Raw genomic sequence first — 21,194 nt, forward strand, 5'->3', positions numbered from 1 at the left:
CTTTGGATTCTGTGTCTTCCTCTCTCTCTGACCCTCCCCCACTTGCACTCTGTCTCTCTCTCTCAAAAATAAATAAACATTAAAAAAAAACACATTTAAAGAAGGGAAAATTTCAGAGAACAGTGGCTTTTGTTATTTAATAGAGTGATTGCCTTAAAATATGGTATCTTTATTTCTACTTGAAAGATAAAGTTATTCCCAACTATTAGCCAATCAATATTGTCTTCAGTTACATTCAATTACAATACCAACTCAGTGTTCGCTTTATCCTCTATATCATCCATTTTTATTATACTGGCAGTGCTGAATTTTGAGATACAAGCAGCTTTTCTCTATTGATGAGAATTGGGGGAATGAGGAAATTTACACACCAAAAATAGTTAAGTTATTCTTTCTCACAAAGAAGCCTTTGAATCATGTTCTAGAAAGTATCTGAATGTACTTTCAGATGTATCAAATGGATTTTCTCTCTGTGATATAATCTTATAGAAACTACCTAGGAATTGTTATACTTAAAAAATGGTGAGGTTAGAGGCAGGAGCATCAGTGGTTCAGTTTTTACAAACAAACTGCCTAGTGCTTTCTCTTCTGAATAGGCACAAAGGATTTGAGCTGTAATTTTATTTGACTTACAATGTGTATGTTGTTCAATTTACAGACAGCAAGTGGAACTTCAAACTCAATTATGTAGAAACCAAATGATTGTTTAAATTTGAAGGCAGAGAACAGAAAGGAATAGAATTCCAAATTAGTGTATCCAGAGCACATAGATGCTGTGACTTTCACAAAGTCAAGAAGAGATGACTTCCTCTGACATTTAAAATTATGAACACTTTTAGGATCTCAACCAGTCATTCTCATAAAGGATGAAAAAGAACTCATCCTCCCAGCTAGTTAGTGCATGAAAAAAAAGCTATATCATCAATTTATCCAAGAAAGAGCCAACATTTCACTAATAGCATCCTATTATGTCTAACTCTAGAATGACTTTGGATAGGCAGATTATATTCTCCACTTCTCGCAGAGAATATATAGACTCAAGTTTTATCCACTTAAAGCTTTTTTTTTCTCTTCACAATACCATTATCCAAACTGGATTGAAATACAATTTTATGAGGAAAAAAAATTCACAATTTCTAACTGAGGGATGATTTTGTGGACAAAAAAAGTTCAGGATTCTAATTTTAAAAAGAGATTGGGGAAAGAAGGTGATTGTGTGGAACGAATATTGATCTAGGAAATAGGAGGCCCAAGTTTTAATCCTTATTCTGTTGTTAATTAACTGTGTGAACATGAATGAATCACTTACCCACCTTCAGCTCAGTTGCCTCTTTTCTGATCTAAAGGGATTAGATTAGGTGATCTGATCTCTAATATATATAATTCTGTAAGGAAGGGATGGATATCTTTCTTCAAAATCCCATAGCCTTATTTATCTAGTAAGAAAAGAAAAGAAAATGAGGTAAGTTATGTGGGTGTCTAGATCTAACATCTATTAGTTTCGAACTGTATCCATAAAGTCCTTGCATAAAAGTTCTGCGTGCTTTGCAGTCCTTTCCCCTGTATTAGTGGTGGAAGATCAAAGCAGAAGTAAACATTTTGTTCACTGAAGGCCTTTAGCAAATACAACAGCCTGAGTTGGTGTGACATTGCTGGCTACCATGTCCTGTTTTGCTAGTCTGGAAATTTGTAGCTAACTTAGGGATTTTATAAAGCATTTGCACTCCCCATTCTTTATCAATCACTGACAGACTCATTGTTTTATAATGTACTTCTCAGCAAGCTGTTTGCGACTCATCGCCTGCCTTGCTTTATAGTCTATAAATATTTAATTCTTTAATAAACTGCTTATATGTAATATAAAATGACTGATGCTATTCTCCCTTCCCTCTTTTAATAGTGCTACTATTTGCAAAACAATTCTTATTTTTTTTCTGAACAGCAATATGTTTCATAAATGTTTGACTTTCCTTTTTCTAAGTAGCAATTTATTCTGGGAGGTTGGTCGAATGACAGGCAGAAAAACAGCCCCTTGCTCCTGAGAGTCCAGCATAACTCTTCCCTTACCCTCACCCCTACCAAGCTGCAAATTGATGAGGTAAAGAAGATGGACTTTGGAATTGTAACAGAGAACAATCGCTTGTCTCTCTGTAGACCCAATGTGCAAAACAGCCTTTAAATCTGTAGACTAAATGTATGCTTACAGTGAGCAAACATGGTTCTCTCTTTGCTTTGACATCCTTTGTCTAGGGGAATCATAAAAGATAGTCAGAGATAATATACCAACACCTTAGTGTTCTTGTTCTCTTTATAACTGTGTACTTTATTTCTGAATGTTGGCTGATTTGCTTTCTGTGCCATGAAATGATTTTCAATATTTAATGACTCATTTTTTAAATCGGATAAGTCAGACATGTATTGAGTGCTTATTGTGTGCCCTGCGCAGCTGTTAGGATGTTTTCAAGCAAGCTACTATTGTTTTTCCTTGATATTTAATATAATTTATGAACCCCTAAAATGGTGAACTCCTTTGGGGGAGGACATAGAGGATGAATTGGACAATGCTTGAACAAATAATGTTTCTTCAGTGCCTACTACTAATCAGATACATGTATTATCCTATGGCACTAACTCATTTCTGCATTTCTTTAGCATGCTACCTTCACTTAGTGTACATTCTGAATTTTCTACTAGAACCTAGTATATTTAATCTGGAAAAGGCATGAGGAGAATGGAAGTAGAACCTTTGTCTACAACTTAAAAAATCTTCTTTGTATCTACTTCCGCCATGTATTAGCTATTACTTTAGACCTTTCACCAGTCTTTCATATCTGTAATATAAGCATAATAAAAATATATAGTTTATATGAACACCTATATAATGGACCTTCAAATAATGTTAATTCTCTACCTAAATGTTCTCAAGAAGAACATCAAGACAAAGTCAAAATGAGCAAGTGTTATTAATGCAAAGAAGTCATTAATTTTATGTAAATAGGACATATAATTTCAGTTGTTTAATAATAATTATGGGTTACTTTAAGCAATAAATACTTTAAATTGAGGCTCCTTGTTTAATTGAGAGCACACATTTGTGAGGAGACTCATTAGGGTCTTTTACTCTGGAACAGGTTTTTTTATGCAAAACTTGTTTGCAGGTCAAGCTTTTATCCTTGTTCTCATAATCAGTATGATAAATCTAAGTGAGATAATTTTCTTATACATGTCATATTATTCCAGCCTCATGTTCCATGCACTCTGCCCCATTTTATCTACTATTCCTTATTTCACAAATACTGTCCATTTTTTTTTTCTTTCATTCAACATTGACATCCCACATGTACTTCCATTTTACTCTTCCTAAGACAAAATTACCTGTGGTGCTATTGGTATAGCTTTCTACCCTACTGAAACATCATAAATTCAAACCTGTGTGCATGTCATGCCAGATTCCTTAATGAGTTCCATTTCCCTTGGTTGTACTATCTAATTTGCTTCTGAAACAGATTTTTACTTATACTTCTCTTCCTGACTTGATCTATATCAGACCAGTCATCGTCTCATATCTAATCACTTCCTTTGCATATTTTTATTGAAATGTTATAATGTCAGTGAGAAAATGTAGATAATTTTAATAATAGTAGCTAGTATTATTATCATTATTAACGATTGAGTTCCTACTGTATGCTAGGTCTTGCTTTAGGATATATAAATGTTTTCCCTTAATCTTATTTTATTAGGTTAGAATTTCAAGTTCACAGATGAGGAAAATAAAGCATATATAAGTTAAGTAACTTGCTCAAGGACACACAGCTAGTAAGTAAATAAAACTAGGAGTCTAACAGAGGTCTTAATGACTCTAAAGCCTGTGGTTGGCCATATGGCCTTTTGAGAAGCTCAGCATAACAAGGGCTGTTTTATATTATAAAAATTATATGGGGCGCCTAGGTGGCTCCGTCGGTTAGGCACCCGACTTCGCCTCAGGTCATGATCTCATGGTTTGTTAGTTCTAACCCGCATCAGGCTCTGTGCTGACAGCTCAGAGCCTGGAGCCTGCTTCAGATTCTGTGTCTCCCTCTCTCTCTGCCCCTCCCCCTCTCGCACTCTGTCTCTCTCAAAAATAAAACATTAAAAAAATTTTATATTATAAAAATTACAGGCATAGTGTCTTTTCCCATTTTAAGAGCATCATTATTCATAGAATGAAAATTTAGTGTCTGTTTATATTCTTGTGATGCCTTTCTTTTCAAAGAAACCATATGTATCAAGGTACTTTGTACACTGTAAAGTTCTAGATAAATATAAGGTATAATTATAATTGTAGTAATGAATTTGAAGCACCTTTATTATAACCTTGTCAATAAATATGGCGTTCTTATACCAAATAAAGGTGTATCTTACTCTTTGTAACGAAAGTTTTTCTGAAAAATTATAAAAAATTAAAAAAAAATTTTAAACATAATACCATTTTCAGTGTATAAAAGAGCTTATTATTTCTGGGTGAATCCTATAACAAAGTAAAGAATTAGTTTGTAATATGACTAATTGCCTAATTATCTGCTTTCAATCTTGAATTTTTTAGCATGAAATTTTTTAAAGCAAGATTCTCTTAAATAATGTCTACTGACATCTAGAATCTCTTGAAATAATTGCCACAAGACACCATGGAAAAGCTGCTAACATATTTTTGAGGTCATAAACCATCATAATTAGAGCTACACATTACAGAATCCTAGCTTTATGTTAATCCATAATCTGAACTATTATGTCTGCACATCGATGTACACTAAAATATCGACAACTAGACATGTTTCATTAGAAAAAAAATATTAAGTCCTTGTCTATATTTCATTAGGAAAAAAATTAAGTACCTGTCTATAAATCAGTTCAAGTATTTTATGGATGCTGTGAACACATATACAAGCACAATACTTACACTATTATGAGAGGCCAGGTGATTTCTGTATTATCTCTCATTCATCTTCAAAAAACATAACATCTAATTCTATCAAAATAGTATTTTTCAATTTTCTTCTAAAAACCCAATAAAAACTTTTACATCTTTTTTGTTAATTAATTCTCAATATAGGACACCCATCACTTTATAAGACTAAATTCCTTATGCTGCATTCATTAAATTAGCCATTTATTTTAATCTTCTGAATAACACTATTCCTGTTTCATGCAAAGTTATGAAATATATGTATTATATATGTATCTATCTGGACATGTAAACAAACACAGGCATTGTGCTAATGAATTAAAAGTCATGTTGTTAATCCCTAATATCTTCATGATCACAAACTGCACTCCTTACTTTTGTTATAGCATTCATTAATAACTATAATGACAATAGGGGGCAGAATTTGAGTGGAAACATGGTAGAAAGCATCTGGGTAAGCATAAAAAGAGGTGTCAGAAACAAGCATAAAATTAGGTATTGCTTAGGTTAGACATTCTACAATTTCTTTGGCCAAGTAAAGATAATATATCTAGCAGATCCTTTAAAAAGTGCAGACTTATGATATAATGATCATATAGAGTCAACTGTTCACTTGCATGCCCAAAGTCTCATTATACTGAAAGTAGAATTTCTGATAGATTCATGGCTTGCCTTGCTAATAATTTGCATCCTCAGTAGATGGGAGAAATGATAGGAAGACTAATTATGTGAACTTAATTTTGATCAACAAGTGAGAACTTCTCAGAGAGGTAAAAAAAAAAAAAAGAAATAATAACCCTGGAAGAAAGTAGTCATTTAATCTTAGAGCTTAAAATATCCAAGAATGATGAATATTGGACATAATCAGACATATGCCCTACAGCTACCTGTCCAATAAGTTAGCTCCTTTGATTAAAATTAAATGAAACTAAAGATTCAGTTTTCAGTTGTTACTAGCCAGTGGCTACCCTATTAGAAATCACAATTCCATCATTGCAGAAAGTTCTTTTGGGCAATGTTATCCTGGACTTCAGGAAGACAGATTTTTAAATATTTAGATTAAGGATACATAGAACTTTAGGGACATCATCTCTAAAAAGGTAACTCAAGAGTGGCTGCACCAATTTGCATTCCAACCAACAGTGCAAGAGGGTCTTAAAAACTGAGAACAAACTGAGGGTTGATGGGGGGTGGGAGGGAGGATAGGGTGGGTGATGGGTATTGAGGAGGGCACCTTTGGGATGAGCACTGGGTGTTGTATGGAAACCAATTTGACAATAAATTTCATATATTGAAAAAAATAAAAAATAAAAATAAATAAATAAATAAAAAGGTAACTCAAGAAAAATAGGAGGACCTACAAACACTAAAATTGCACCTGACACCTATCACGTTATATTGTAATTGGCTTATTGCCTATATTGCATACCAGTCTTTAAGTCAGGATTATGTCTTTTTGTTTAACTGAGTCTGAGACATACTAAGTACATTAGTAAGAACTTATTAATTGATTAATTAAATTTAAAAATCATCAGGGAAAAAGCTAAGGGGATAAAGGAGAGCAATGTGATTTCATAGGGATCTATTTGGTTATTTTAGATAATAAATGAATATAAAAGATAGAAGAATGGGCATATAAGGGCGAGAATTTGGGAGTTTTTAGGGAAAAGTAAAAGGGAGACTTTCAGGATTTTGACATTCTATTAAGAAATTGCTAAAAGAGATAATAGGAGGGATTGAGAGAGAGAAAATGAATTATTCTTTATTTTTTTCTCTGTAAATAAGCATGAACTTTAGATAGGAAAGGACAAGAATAAGAAGATATATTACTTTCAAAGGTACTATGATTTGGCAGCTGAGCTTGTGTAACTTTATCTGCAGTTGGGCTTGAGGAATTACACATTTTTGAGAAAATAGGCAGATTGGGAGAGGTGCCAATAGCCTGAATAAAAGGAAAAAAAATCATTCCTAATTTTCAAAAATGTTAAGTTTCATTGTGAAATCAGTTATTTAAAAGTTATTTTGTAAACACTTGGAAAAGGGAATTTTGATCACTAGGAGTAAATTCAAGTTCACAAAGAACAAAGACCCTCACTTCCTTTTTTGATAGCATTATTTCAAAAGAATTCTGTAATACAGTATATTTCAAACTTTCAGTTTTCCTTGTTTAAGGTAAGATGCTAAGAAGCAGATCAGAAAGTTGCTGAGAGCTAAATAGAGCTTTCAGCATTCTTAAAGTGCTAGGAAGACAAAAATTGGAGTTCAAGAGCTGTCAAGGAAATGTGATCTAGGAGATAAGGTGAACCAGATGTACACTTTACAAAGACAACAGTCTAACTTTAAATCAACTTATTCACTTACTGGATTGAGGTGATCTGCCCTTGCTTTGCCTTTCTGCTTTAGATGATACGGTACATTTTCTTCAGAGGAAGATAGCATCATCCAGAGCCTCTAAAACTTTCACACACACAATATCTGGCATTCATTTAATAATTTCCAGAAATATCAAGAAACGGGAACAAAAGAGGGGGTAAACAAAAAGCAGACAGTAGAAACAGACCCGTACAGTAAACCAGATACTGGAGTTTTGAGAAATAGCTGTTTATCCCTAAAATGATACTTTGGAGAACAAAAGAACTGCATCTCATGAAAAAAATCAAACAAATTCTGGAATTGAAAAACATAATAACTGAAATTAAGGCACCTATAACTAGGTTTAACAGCAGATTGGAAACAGATGATGACAGGATTATTATATGATCAGTTAAAAAAATTCAAGCCAAAGCATAAAGAGATAAAAATATGGAAAATAAACATAAAATACATGAGACATATTAAAAATATCTAACACAGTTGTAATTGGAATCCTACAAGGAAAAGAGAGATTGTAATAAAAATAGTATTTAAACTGATAAGAACAACAGTTTCCAAAAGGGAGGAAAAAATAGCAAGCCACAGATAACCAGGCACAATATATACAAAGAAAAGCATATCCACCTAGGCACATCTGTAAAACTGCTGAAAGTGAAAAATGAGGAGAAAACCTTAAATGAATGTAAAAACGTATTATTTCACAGAAGCACCAATACGACTGACTGCTGACTTCTCAACAGAAATGATGGGGACCCAAAGCAAATGGAATGACATCTTTAAAATACTGAAAGAAGAGAACTGCCAATCTAGAATTCTATACTCAGTGAAACTATCCTTCAGAACTGAAGATGAATTAATTTTATAGACAAACAAGAACTGAGAGAACTTATGAGCAGCAGACTTGTCCTAAAATACCAAAGTGAGTTCTTTAGATAGAAGAAAAGCATTCCTAGAAGGGAACATGGAAATGAAGGAAGGAACAAAGCATGATGCACAAGGCCTATATGTTGGTGAGTTTAAATGAATTTTAACTGCACAGTGAAATAACTAAAATATCTTGTGAGATTTAAAATACATTAAGAATTAAAATGCATGTTAGCAGTAAACATAAAAGGTGGGAGGGAGTCAACAAAATGAGACTAAAGTTGTAATATTGTCTGGGAAGTGGTAAAAGCAGTAATTTATAATAAATAGACTATAGTAAGTCAGGGATGCATGTTGTAATGTTTAGGGTAACACTTAATAGCAAAGTAATGTATTACTAATAAGCTAACATAAGAAAATGGAATAAGAAAATTTTTTTTATTTCAAGGAATACAAAAAAGGAGTGGAAGAACATAAATCAGGTATAACAAGTAGGAAACAAATAATAAGGTGATATGTATATAATTTAAAGTATATCAGTAATTACATTAAACATAAATGGACTCAATTCTGTTAAAAGACAAAATTGTTAGATTGGACTAAAGATAATAGCATAATGTATCAAGAAAAACAACAACAAAAAAAGGAGGTAAAATCCAACTAAAAAAAAAGTTGAAGGTAACAAGATTTTAAAAATCCAACTCTACCAAAATATAACTAGAAGAGTTATATTACTATTAGACAAAGTAGATTTTAAGATAAGATATAAAGGTGTATATGGCATAATTATTAAAGGGTCAGTTAAACAGAATATTCTTAATTTGTGTGCATTTAATAACATAGTCACAAAATATATGAACCAAAAATTGGCAAAACTAAAAAAAATGTACACAGATTCACATTTTGATGTAAGACTTTAACACATCTTTCTTGTCATAACCAATAAAACAAATATAGAGCAAACAAAAAAATCAGTAAGAATATAGGTAAACTATGGCACAAAAACAGACACATACACCAATGGAATAGAATAGAAACCCCAGAACTAGACCCACAAACGTATGGCCAACTCATCTTTGACAAAGCAGGAAAGAACATCCAATGGAAAAAAGACAGCCTCTTTAACAAATGGTGCTGGGAGAACTGGACAGCAACATGCAGAAAGTTGAAACTAGACCACTTTCTCACACCATTCACAAAAATAAACTCAAAATGGATAAAGGACCTAAATGTGAGACAGGAAACCATCAAAACCTTAGAGGAGAAAGCAGGAAAAGACCTCTCTGACCTCAGCTGTAGCAATCTCTTACTCGACACATCCCCAAAGGCAAGGGAATTAAAAGCAAAAGTGAATTACTGGGACCTTATGAAGATAAAAAGCTTCTGCACAGCAAAGGAAACAACCAACACAACTAAAAGGCAACCCACGGAATGGGAAAAGATATTCGCAAATGACATATCGGACAAAGGGCTAGTATCCAAAATCTATCAAGAGCTCACCAAACTCCACACCCGAAAAACAAATAACCCAGTGAAGAAATGGGCAGAAAACATGAATAGACACTTCTCTCAAGAAGACATCCGGATGGCCAACAGGCACATGAAAAGATGTTCAGTGTCGCTCCTCATCAGGGAAATACAAATCAAAACCACACTCAGGTATCACCTCACGCCAGTCAGAGTGGCCAAAATGAACAAATCAGGAGACTATAGATGCTGGCGAGGATGTGGAGAAACGGGAACCCTCTTGCACTGTTGGTGGGAATGCAAATTGGTGCAGCCGCTCTGGAAAGCAGTGTGGAGGTTCCTCAGAAAATTAAACATAGACCTACCCTATGACCCAGCAATAGCACTGCTAGGAATTTATCCAAGGGATACAGGAGTACTGATGCATAGGGCCACTTGTACCCCAATGTTCATAGCAGCACTCTCAACAATAGCCAAATTATGGAAAGAGCCTAAATGTCCATCAACTGATGAATGGATAAAGAAATTGTGGTTTATATACACAATGGAATATTACGTGGCAATGAGAAAAAATGAAATATGGCCTTTTGTAGCAACATGGATGGAACTGGAGAGTGTGATGCTAAGTGAAATAAGCCATACAGAGAAAGACAGATACCATATGGTTTCACTCTTATGTGGATCCTGAGAAACTTAACAGGAACCCATGGGGGAGCGGAAGGAAAAAAAAAAAAAAAGAGGTTAGAATGGGAGAGAGCCAAAGCATAAGAGACTGTTAAAAACTGAGAACAAACTGAGGGTTGATGGGGGGTGGGAGGGAGGAGAGGGTGGGTGATGGGTATTGAGGAGGGCACCTTTTGGGATGAGCACTGGGTGTTGTATGGAAACCAATTTGTCAATAAATTTCATAAAAAAAAAAAATAAAAAGCAATGGTAAGAAAGAAAATAAAAAAAATAAAATAAAAAAAAAGAATATAGGTAAACTAAACAACATAATTATCCAACATAACTTAGTTATATGTGGAATACTGCATCTAACAATGGCAGGATTCATTTATTTCAAGTAGACATTTGCCCAAATTGACCATAAAACAAGTCTGAAAAACAGTCAAAAGGTTGAAATCATTCAAAGTAGACTATGATGACAGAAATCTGGAAAGCAAAAATAAGAAACTAAAAATCAATTAATAGTAAGGTAACTAAAAATTTTGTGAATCCTCAGAGGCATGGAATTTAAGCCATAAACTTCTGAATAACACATAGGCTGAACAGGAAATTATGGTGTAAATTGGGATATACTTTGAACCAAGGGAAAATGATAATTTGACATGTGAAAACCTGATAATTACATCTAAAACTATGCTTATAGGGAACAGTATAGCCTTTAAACAAACGTTTAAAAAGAAAAATAGGCTGAAAGTCAATGATATAAATACCTCCTCAGAAAATCAGAAATAGAATAGAAAAGAAACCCAAAGAAAGTAGAAGAAAAAAGATAAGAACAGAAGATAATAGAAATCAACTGTATAATCAAGGAAATCAATAGCAGAATATCTTCTCAAGTACACATGAAATTTAAAAAAGATAGACTATATATTGGTCCATAAAACAAGCCTTAAATTGAAATTTACAGAATATATCCCCTGAATGCAGTGGTATTAAGTTAGAAATCCACAGTAATAAGATGCCTATAAAATAACCAGATATTTGGAAATAAGCAACATACTTCCAAATAGCATAAGTGCCCAAGGAGAAATTGCAAGAGAAATTGTGTTTTTAATCTCAAATAAATGATCATGAATATACATCTTATTAAAGCATGTGGGGTGCAACTAAAGCAATCCTTAGAGGGAGGTATATAGTTCTACATATCTATGTTAGAAAAAAAAAGAAAAGTGTAAAATTTATTATCAAAGATTCAGCATTGTGAATCTAAAGAGAAGGAAATTAAACCCAAAGTAAGCAGAAGAAAGGAAGTTATAAAATTAGGAGTAGACATCAAAGAAAAATCAACAGACAGAAGTTGATTCTTTGAAAAGATTAATAAAAGTGATTTATAGGGGCGCCTGGGTGGCGCAGTCGGTTAAGCGTCCGACTTCAGCCAGGTCACGATCTCGCGGTCTGTGGGTTCGAGCCCCGCGTCGGGCTCTGGGCTGATGGCTCAGAGCCTGGACCCTGTTTCCGATTCTGTGTCTTCCTCTCTCTCTGCCCCTCCCCCGTTCATGCTCTGTCTCTCTCTGTCCCAAAAATAAATAAACGTTGAAAAAAAAAATTTAAAAAAAAAAAAAAAAAAAGTGATTTATAAAAGACCAAGAAAAAAGGGAAGAAAACAGAAATCACCAATACACATGAAAAGGGACATTACTAAAATTGTGACAGGCAAATGTAGGGTAATACCAGGACATTATGAACACCTTTGTTCTGATCAATCTGATAATTAAGATGAAACGGATAAATTGCTTAAAAAACAAAACTTGTAAAAATTGACATAAGAAACTGAAAATCTGAAGATCTAAATCATTTTCTTAAAAATCAAATCTATGATTGGAAAATTGCTCCACAATCTGCAGCCCCAGTAGTTTCACTGGTATATCTATCCAACATTCAGCAATAAAATGATAGCAATCTTACACCAACTCTTTCAGGGTATAGAGGAGCACACTTTCCAACTAATTCCATAAAGCCAACAAGACCCTAATAACAATACCAAACAAAGTCATTTCAAGGAAAGAAAATTATAGACCAGTATCTCTCATGATCATGGATTCAAAAAATCCTTAACAAAAAAATATTAGCAGGTCAAATATGCAATATACTTATATACATATATATGATTGATAGTTTGGTCCCTCAATCAACCGATCATGACCAAGTAGTGTTTGTCCCAGGATTGCAAGGTTGGTTTAACATAAAAATCAGTCAATGCAGTTCACCATGCCAGTAACTTTAAGCTGTTAATTTGTTTCAACAGAGGCAGAAAAGATATTTGACACAATTTAACAACCATTCATGATTTTAGAACAGTTCTTAGCAAGTTAGCAAGAAGGAAACCTTTTTCACTTGATAAAGATATCTGTCTGAATGATGAAAGACTGCATTTTTTCTCCCCTAAGTTCAGGAACAAGGCAATGATGTCCCCTAAGGTTGGAAACACGGCAAAAATGTGCATTGCCCCCACATACCCCTTCTATTCACCATGGTGATAGATGTCCTCACCAATAAAATAAGGCAAGCTAAAAACAAAATTAATGGACATGGTTACTGGAAATGAAGACATTAAGCAATCTATTTACAGATGAAATTATTGCATTTTTTAAAAATTCTAAGTTACCTTTCAAAAACTGCATTGTGTATACAAAAGCATGGGAGGGAAAATATATTAATATCTTATTGGTATCTGGGTATACCATAGTATACCTGGAAGGAAAAACAAGAGACCAGTAAAAGTATTACCAATTGGGGGTGAGGTTAGAAACTCATGTCTAGAGGAGGGACTGGAGAGAGACTTTCTCCTTTCTACATTACTTAAATTATTAATATTTTTAAAATAATGTTTTACCTATTCAAAGAATAACTTTTTTTGAAAAACACTAAAAGTTGGCATTGTCCTGTAAATGAAGTAAATAATGAGCATCTCTCGGTTATTATAGCCATCCTCTCAGTTCCCATACACCAACCATGATAGAACTCTTATCAGATTATAGATCCCATGCAACGTAATCATCACTTCAAAATTACACATACAATTTTAAGAAAACTTTTCAAGAATCTATTATGAACTGCATTAACATAAGCTATAGTTTAACTTTTGATTGCTGATAAGTTGCAGTCTATCCACCATGGAAACATATTAAATGCTTTCTCATTAAACTTTTATATGCATCACTATTTAGTAAAGACTGAATGTTATTTCCCTCCTTATTTCTCTCAAATACCAACCAATACACTTGAAATAACAGTAACATAGCAACAATAAAATACAGATTTAGTGCTTACGTGCAAACACAATGCTAAATTCTTTACATGCATTGTTTCAATATTTAACAGACATAATTCTGTCAACAAAGATGGAAAAGATAAGAGGTTAAAGGCCTGGTTCAGATTCAGATTAAATAGCCATTCTCCACATAATCATTAAGTCCTTGTACTCTAGTTTGTTATGCTGTACCTCTTGAGAATCGTATCACAGAATTTGTGTGTGTGTGTGTGTGTGTTAAAGAATACTCATAAATGGAGGTTTTGGAGATGAATGGATGAAGAGCAGCAAAATTTAGAACATGCTTACATGCTCATATATAAATAGAGACCAGCTCCAGGTTAACATTATGCATTCAAAGTAGAAATTTGTACAGATACACAGACTAGAGCAAAACTGTTTTTGTCTTTAGGTAATTTAAACAGAAGTATAAAATTGTTTTAACCTGAATTATCAAAGTAATTTGAACTATGTCCACCTGAGCAAGGAAGTGATGAATTCTCTTTACTTCTGACTGTGACTTCTTGCTTTGGTTTTCTTTATTAATACTTTAAGGCTATTAGTAATATTTGTAATACTTTATCAGTTCTGAATCAAACCAATAGGCCCTTTCACTATTTGTTCATTTCTATGCATTGTAAACATGCACTAATCCACACTAGTAATTTCAGCATTCTGAAAATGTTAGCAAACCACAGTAATCATTACCCTGATAATTAACCGGCATGAACAGTATCAGGCCTGCTTAAGCACCCAGATGATTCCATCTACTCTTTAGCAATGTACACTATGATAGCACCAAGAATTCCCCTCTGTCACAAATACCTGGACCAGGAGGCACTCTACTGCATCCCCAAATTAGGAGTAGCTGTGCTTTTGGCTTCCGAGCTGTTGACAGCTTGGTGGGGGACAGGCACCAAGTTGCCGCTGCTTTCCTCAGCCTCAGACCTAGAAGGGCCTGTCTCGGTGCTCATCTTGGTAAACCCTGATAGCTCCCTGCAACAGGAGCCCCCATCTGAGACTAACAAAGTAAGGATGGTTTCTGAAAACCTCCTGTACTATAAAACATTATGCTGTGGCTCTGAATATACTCCTCTTCGTATATTCTCTCTTCTCTCCCTTCCACATCCGTGCCCTTGTTTAGTTCCAGTTTCCATTAGAAATGCTATTTGGGCAGCAAATTTCACAGATTGGATCCATCTCGAAGCTGCCATGCAAAGAAAACACATCTGTCTGACTCTTCATTTAAAATAAGGAAAAAATTGAAATAGCAAAATGCTGTAGTCGCTCTGAGCTATTTCCTAATGAACCAGTTTGTCCCATGAGCTGTACTGAGGAGCTTCTTCTCCTCGGTGAGAACTCTTTATGCATATTAATATTATGCATGTTTTCCATGTGACTCCTTCTGACTTGCCCTCACCCCATCCTTTGAATTCATTTAAATAAAAATAATTTATGTGGACATTCCTTCAGTCAGGATTTTTTCTCCCCTTTTCTTAAAGACATTCATAATATTTCGTTGATGCTTTGCATCCAAACCGAGTCGTTATGCTTTTGCATATCATTAGGGCTTATAAAGAACAACAGCGACATCTGCATGTGCCTCAGCGCCAAGGAGATAGGAAAAATACCGAAAACAAACTCCGTATTGGCTTGGAGGCTGTCTGGCTCTCTGTCTCCCCAGCAGCCCCTGCCACCACTATGGATAGGAGTAATTGTACAGTGTAATCACATCATGCCTCATCTGAATATTCATAGCAGAGACAAAGCTTTGGAGGATAAGGGAGGAGTGGGGTAATTTAAATATAAAACAGCATCTCATTTCCAAATCAAGTTGTGCCAGTTAAACTGTGCACCAGGATTCAATATTAAACCAACATTGTTTTACAGTTTGGAAATTGGAAGTGAAGAAGATGATGGAGGAAAGAAGAGACTTGATAAAGAAGAGATGACATGATATTCTCATTCTTGACCATGGAAAAACAAAACAACACAACAACAACAGTGACAGAATAAAAATACTTAAAGTGATATTTGAAGAGTCACCAACAGTGGCTAACCAGCTGCTGTTTTACCAGGAATGAAACAGCCTATTGAGCAAGCTTTAAAAGCTCCCAATTAATATGTTGTGCATGTATTAGATCTACAAAGAACTCACTGTATTCCTCTCTCCCCACAAATCCCCCCAATACACATATATTCCCTAACCACCACCTTTCTTTCCTGTCGGGTGCAGGAGAAAAAGATCAGAGCTACAAAATAATTGACTAATTGCTTCAAAAGTGACAACATCCCCCTTAAAAGAAAGAACAAAAACAAACACATACAAAAAGGTGACTGTTCATTAAGGAAGGGATAAATTACCGATGGCTTCTTCATTCTCTTTAGTTCATTACCCCCCAAAAGAAACAAATATAATCCACATGTTAATATTTCTTGTCTTCGTTGTCTTTTGTTTTAATATGATGCTCTTTATTGTTTTTTTTTAACTGTTGGTATTTGTAGAAGCCTCTGCCACTGCATTCCCCAAAGAGCTACTAGTTTCAACCCACTGGAGTTTATATTCCTTTAATTGTCTAGTGCAGGAACATTTCTGCTGTTTTTAAAAATATACCGCTCTGCAGGAATTAGAAGAATCCAAGGTTGTATCCAACTTCAAAGGCTTCCAAGTCATAATGATTTTAGCAAAAGTAGAAGACAGATCATGGAACAAGTCCCTGTTTGAAGATAAGCATCATAGGGACCTTTTTTTCTTCCCTCTCTCCCCAACTTTGTACTTCTCCTGGCTCTGAATGCCCCTCGCTAACACGGTTTAATGATATGCAAATGAAATATGCATAAAACCATTCTACTGTATGATGATTAAACACTGGAGACATTAACAGCGGAAGCTTCACTCTTTGTAATAATCCTTCCCGACCATCCACTTTGATTGCGGAGTTATGGAAACCCATAGCAGTTGGCAGAGTGAAAGAACAAGAAGGAAGGAAAGACGCAGGGACACATCACCCATCTCGGTGCTTCTCCCACTCCAGGAGAGGTCCCCCCCTTTGTACTGCATTCCTATTGCTGTCTTTTGTAATCCATCCATGCAGTCGCACCAGAGCGATTAACGGAAAAAAACCTCTTTTCTCTTAATGTTTCAAAGCTCATTAGCCAAACGATTATTCCTCATTAACAGCGAAAGCTCATTCATTAAAAGGAAGAATATGCCCAAAAGATGCCAGCGCGGTTAATCCTGAGTCCCGTACTGGGCTGTAAATCCCATACTACTTGTATATTCCATGCGAAAGGGACACGCGCCAATCCACATTTAAAAAAAAGAAAGAAAGAAAAAGAAAACAGTTTGTGTGTTTTGTAAAATCCACAAGAGCAGCAATTAATATTCCCATAGAATGACTTTATTTTTTTTTTTTTTTTTGTCTCTCCCTTTTGTTTCCAGCGCCTGCCCCTGGCTCAGCGCCTGGTGCCAACAGAACACCTTTCAGGATCCACAGCAACGCAGACAACGTAAGTACCAGCTGTTTCCTGAAACCCTTTCTCAGATTTTTTTTTTTAAACGACCACCTAAAACATAGAGAGAAACAAGCCTCTTTCCCCTTCTTTCCCCTTCTTCTCCCCTGCGTTATGCCACCAGGGTTTCCTAAGTAGCACCTTCCAAATCCCTCTGCCTTCAAGTTTGTGCATGTCTGTGTGGCATCCCTCCTCCTCCTTCACTCCCATAGTGGATCTTGTAAAAGGGCTTCAGATCGGCCCCATTCATCTCCCTGGTGATAGCAGTGAATGTAGATAAATCTCTGACTGCCTGCTTGCTGCTCGAGTATGATTTTTATTTTGTCTTCTGTGTATACCTGGGTCAAAAAGTGGGATTGTATGCACACACATACATGCACATACACACGTTTCCTTCTCTCTCCTTCTCTGTCCTCTCCTTTTTTCTCACACATGCATACATCCCACATATGTGTATATATGCATAAACATACATACCTATATACACACCCATACCTATAACAAAAACATATACATATCTAAATGTTTAATTTGTCTGAAAATAATGTGCATTTACATACACATACAGCCTTACAACTGTGTCTATATGCAATCGATAGGTGCCTATCTTTTAATTTATACCCATCTATATCTCCATTTAAATATCCCCTCTCTTCTCCCAGCAGAAGCTGTGTGCAATTGCAATCCAGGATTGTACAAGCCGTATTCTTTCCTTATGATTTCTCTTTGTAGACCTTTATGCTCCCTTCTCTGCCTTCTTCCGAGCTGTAGAATTGGCATCTTTCCCTGAGGTTTTCCGAATGGCAAGTGGCACCGGCTGTGGCATGCATTCACTCCGCTTCCTATGGCATTTCTCTTCCGATGTCTGCTTTTTCTCTTTGTTTGTTGTTGACTAGGCTGAATGGTGGGGTTTTTTTTAAGTTAATTATAAACGAAGTTGAATAGCAAACAAACCAACAGCTTGCCCAAAAAGAAAAAAACAGCCCGACACAAGCGCCTTCTGCTGCAACAGATGCCCAGATCACCCCTGGCATGGGCAAATGGGCACACGATTTTTGTGGTTGTTAATTTTTTCTGTTTGTTGCTGTATTTGTTGTTTGTTTTCCTTGTTTCCTTTTGATTTTTCAAGGAGTCCAAGATCCCGGCCTCTGCTTGGAACGGAACAGTGTCATGGCGGAGACGACGGCCTTTGTCTTGCTGGGTGTGAAAGCATCCGCTGTGCTGGCTCCACTGCGGCAGAATCAAGTTTAAAGGAAGAAAGTGATTAAAGTCAGCTTTGTGCCTCTTTGGTGTGGAAGACCCCCAAACCCCAAGTAGCCGAGTCCCTGGGTCCGAGGAAGGGCTCATAGTTGGAGCAGCCTAGGCTGTAATCCTGGCACTTGCGCCTTCGGTTGCTGCTTGCTGTTCGCTCCTGGGGGTCTGGATAATCTCCCTTGGCTTTACCGCACTGTCTGGCCCGCATACAGGGCCCTCGTAACATATACCCGCTGCTGCTATCACACGAAACTGTGGCGTTGCCCCTGAATGGATGGCACCGTGCCAACTCTTCTGCCATCCGCCCTTGCAGCTTTTTTCTTTCCTCCCTCCCTCCCCTTCTTCTCCTCCTCCTCCCGTCGACTTGACGTTAATTAACACACGGGTTAATTGATTTTAAAAGCCGAAGAATTACAGTTAACTTTTCCCACAGGGTACAGACGCCAGCCGCTTGGCACACTCTGCCTTTCACACTGGTGCAGGGGGGCAGGGAAAGCCCGCAGCAGAACTGGCAACTGCTGAGGGAACGTTGCCTGCTTATTGGAGTAGAGCCGATAGAAGTCGACGTGGTGCTGCCTCATCCTTACAGTATATATAGCCATTCGATATTTTGTTAAATAATCAAGCACACCCTGTCTTTCTTCTCCCTTCGTCTTCCAAAACAGGAAACCCCTTCAGAAGTTATGGGGGGAAAATCCCTTCCCCTAGACCATTTATCTCATCTATAATATGTTTTTTTCCCAATAATAAGAAAATGCCGGGGGACTTTTTTTTTTTTTAAGTTACAAGGAGGAAGGCTACCCCTTCCCTAAATATCACATGTAAAGAAGCTATTTTTTTAAGGAAAAAGTTCCATAAAGTTTCTTTCTCTGTTATCCCAGTGTTTTGTTTTGTTCCCATTCCTCTTGACTCCGATGGGTGATTTATGGTAAAGGATTTCACTAAGAGAGTAGGTACATTGTAATTAAGAACAAAATTCGTATGAAGGCTCTTTTTGTTTGTTTGTAGGTTTGTAGATTTTGCTTTGTGTCCTCTTTACCCCTTATCCTGTAGAAAATGAAAGCAATTGATGCTGTAGTTGGGAAGGAGACAGGCAAAGCTGGAAACTTGATGCTTCCACCTTTTCATGCTTTCATTTTATTTCATTTTGTTTTTTAAAAGCATGCAGCAAGTGAAGCGACAAGAGGAATCCATTATGCAAATCATGTCACTTTGCATAATGTCTCATGACTGGAATATGCAAATGAGCTGTATAATTTATGAGTGCCAGTGTCTGTCTAAAAGTGTTTCACATAATTTACAAAGTAAGTCTGAGAGACATGGGGAAGGCAGCTCTTCCAACACCATTGCCAAGGAAGCTCTGTATGTTTTCCTACAAGTGCTCCCTGGTAATATTATCAAGTGCTATTTTTAAAGAAATTAAGGTTCCAAATATTCATGAAAGACGAAGATTTTCCTCTCTCTTCACCCAAATTCTTTGCCTGAAAATTTACAAGAAACTAATAGTTTCTAAAGCATTAATTTTTGGATTCAATGGGGGGGGGAGGAAGTTGAGCCAAACTTTTGCGATTTGTATATGGATTTTCCTTTCAAAAGCAAGGAATGTCTTAGAGAAATAGACACCTTATCCATTTATCAGGATCTTTGAAGGCAATAAAGTGGAATTTCTCATTTTGGTTGGTTTTGTGTGTGCCCTGCTATGTGCAGCATTTTATAAATTATATTTTCTTGGATGTGTTAGGCATGTAATATGGAAACCAGATGCATTTAACATTCTTCTGAAGTTATAATTCTGCTTTCAGAGATGTCTTCACAAGAGAAATGCTAGTCATTGAAAACCAGGTTTAAATTAATTAAATCAGCTTAGTTGGCTGCTGTATGTCTCATTTCGGTAACTTTTTTGAGTTGATGATTCTGAACCTTTCGAGAAGTCATAGCATCTCTGATAATCTCAACTAATCTGCCCTTATATTTTTCATTTCAGTCATACTAAGTTCTGTGAAAGAAAGATACAGGGTGCCCTGAAAATGTACACGAGGAGGACCTGATCTTTGTAGAGCATGTCAGAAAAGGCTTTCTGAAGGTGAATTCAAGGTGAATGCTGAAAGTTGAAGAGAGATTAGACAAAAAGAGGGAGAACATATTTTCCATGTAGAGAGTATGTTCAGTAAATCCTGAGACAAGAGATCATGGCTGCTTGGAAGAACTAAAATAAAACCAGTGTGGCTAGAGAATTATGAACAGTGGGTCATTGGATCATACTGGGAACAGATTAGAATGTAAGCATGTGAAGAGGTCACTTATTAATTATCTGCATTTATTTGCTGGTATGTGGTCTCTTATGTCACTATTAATTGTATATACATGTACTTGGTTAACTTCACATTGAAACCTATCATTCTAGTACTTTTTTACATAAAATATAATTTTTGATTTTTCAGATGCATTGAAGTATCAGATTTCTGAATCCTGCCTTATGTGACCTATTCCTTCTCTTTGTGAAGTTTTATTTTCAAGAATTTAATAGCCATTTAAGAAAATAAAAATAAGAGGAACACTTCACCCAACAAGAGCAGAATACAGATTCTCTTCAGGTATACTTGAATATTCACAGAAGCAGACCAGTTTCTGGTCTTAAGAAAAAAAATTAAAAGCATCGAAGTCAGACAAAATATATTATGTGACCACAAACAAAGTGAGCTAGAAATCAATAACAAAAATTTCAAAAATCCCAAATTTTGGAAATTAAGTAAATTTCTAAATAACACATGGGTCAAATAAGCAGTCACAGGGAAATTGGGAAAT

At 35.7% G+C, this 21,194-nt stretch overlaps 1 long non-coding RNA gene across 1 annotated transcript in view; it reads left to right on the top strand.

The window, feature by feature from the left end:
- LOC122494410 overlaps nucleotides 1-20,835 on the top strand; it is a 209,852-nt gene extending 189,017 nt beyond the window's left edge. The window contains exons 3-4 of the long non-coding RNA XR_006300158.1: nucleotides 17,065-17,132; nucleotides 18,265-20,835. This is a non-coding gene — a long non-coding RNA (uncharacterized LOC122494410). The remainder of the gene's footprint in view (nucleotides 1-17,064; nucleotides 17,133-18,264) is intronic.
- Nucleotides 20,836-21,194: the final 359 nt, after the last annotated feature.

This window comes from Prionailurus bengalensis, chromosome E2, assembly GCF_016509475.1.
Source record: "Prionailurus bengalensis isolate Pbe53 chromosome E2, Fcat_Pben_1.1_paternal_pri, whole genome shotgun sequence".
Taxonomy (NCBI): domain Eukaryota; kingdom Metazoa; phylum Chordata; class Mammalia; order Carnivora; family Felidae; genus Prionailurus; species Prionailurus bengalensis.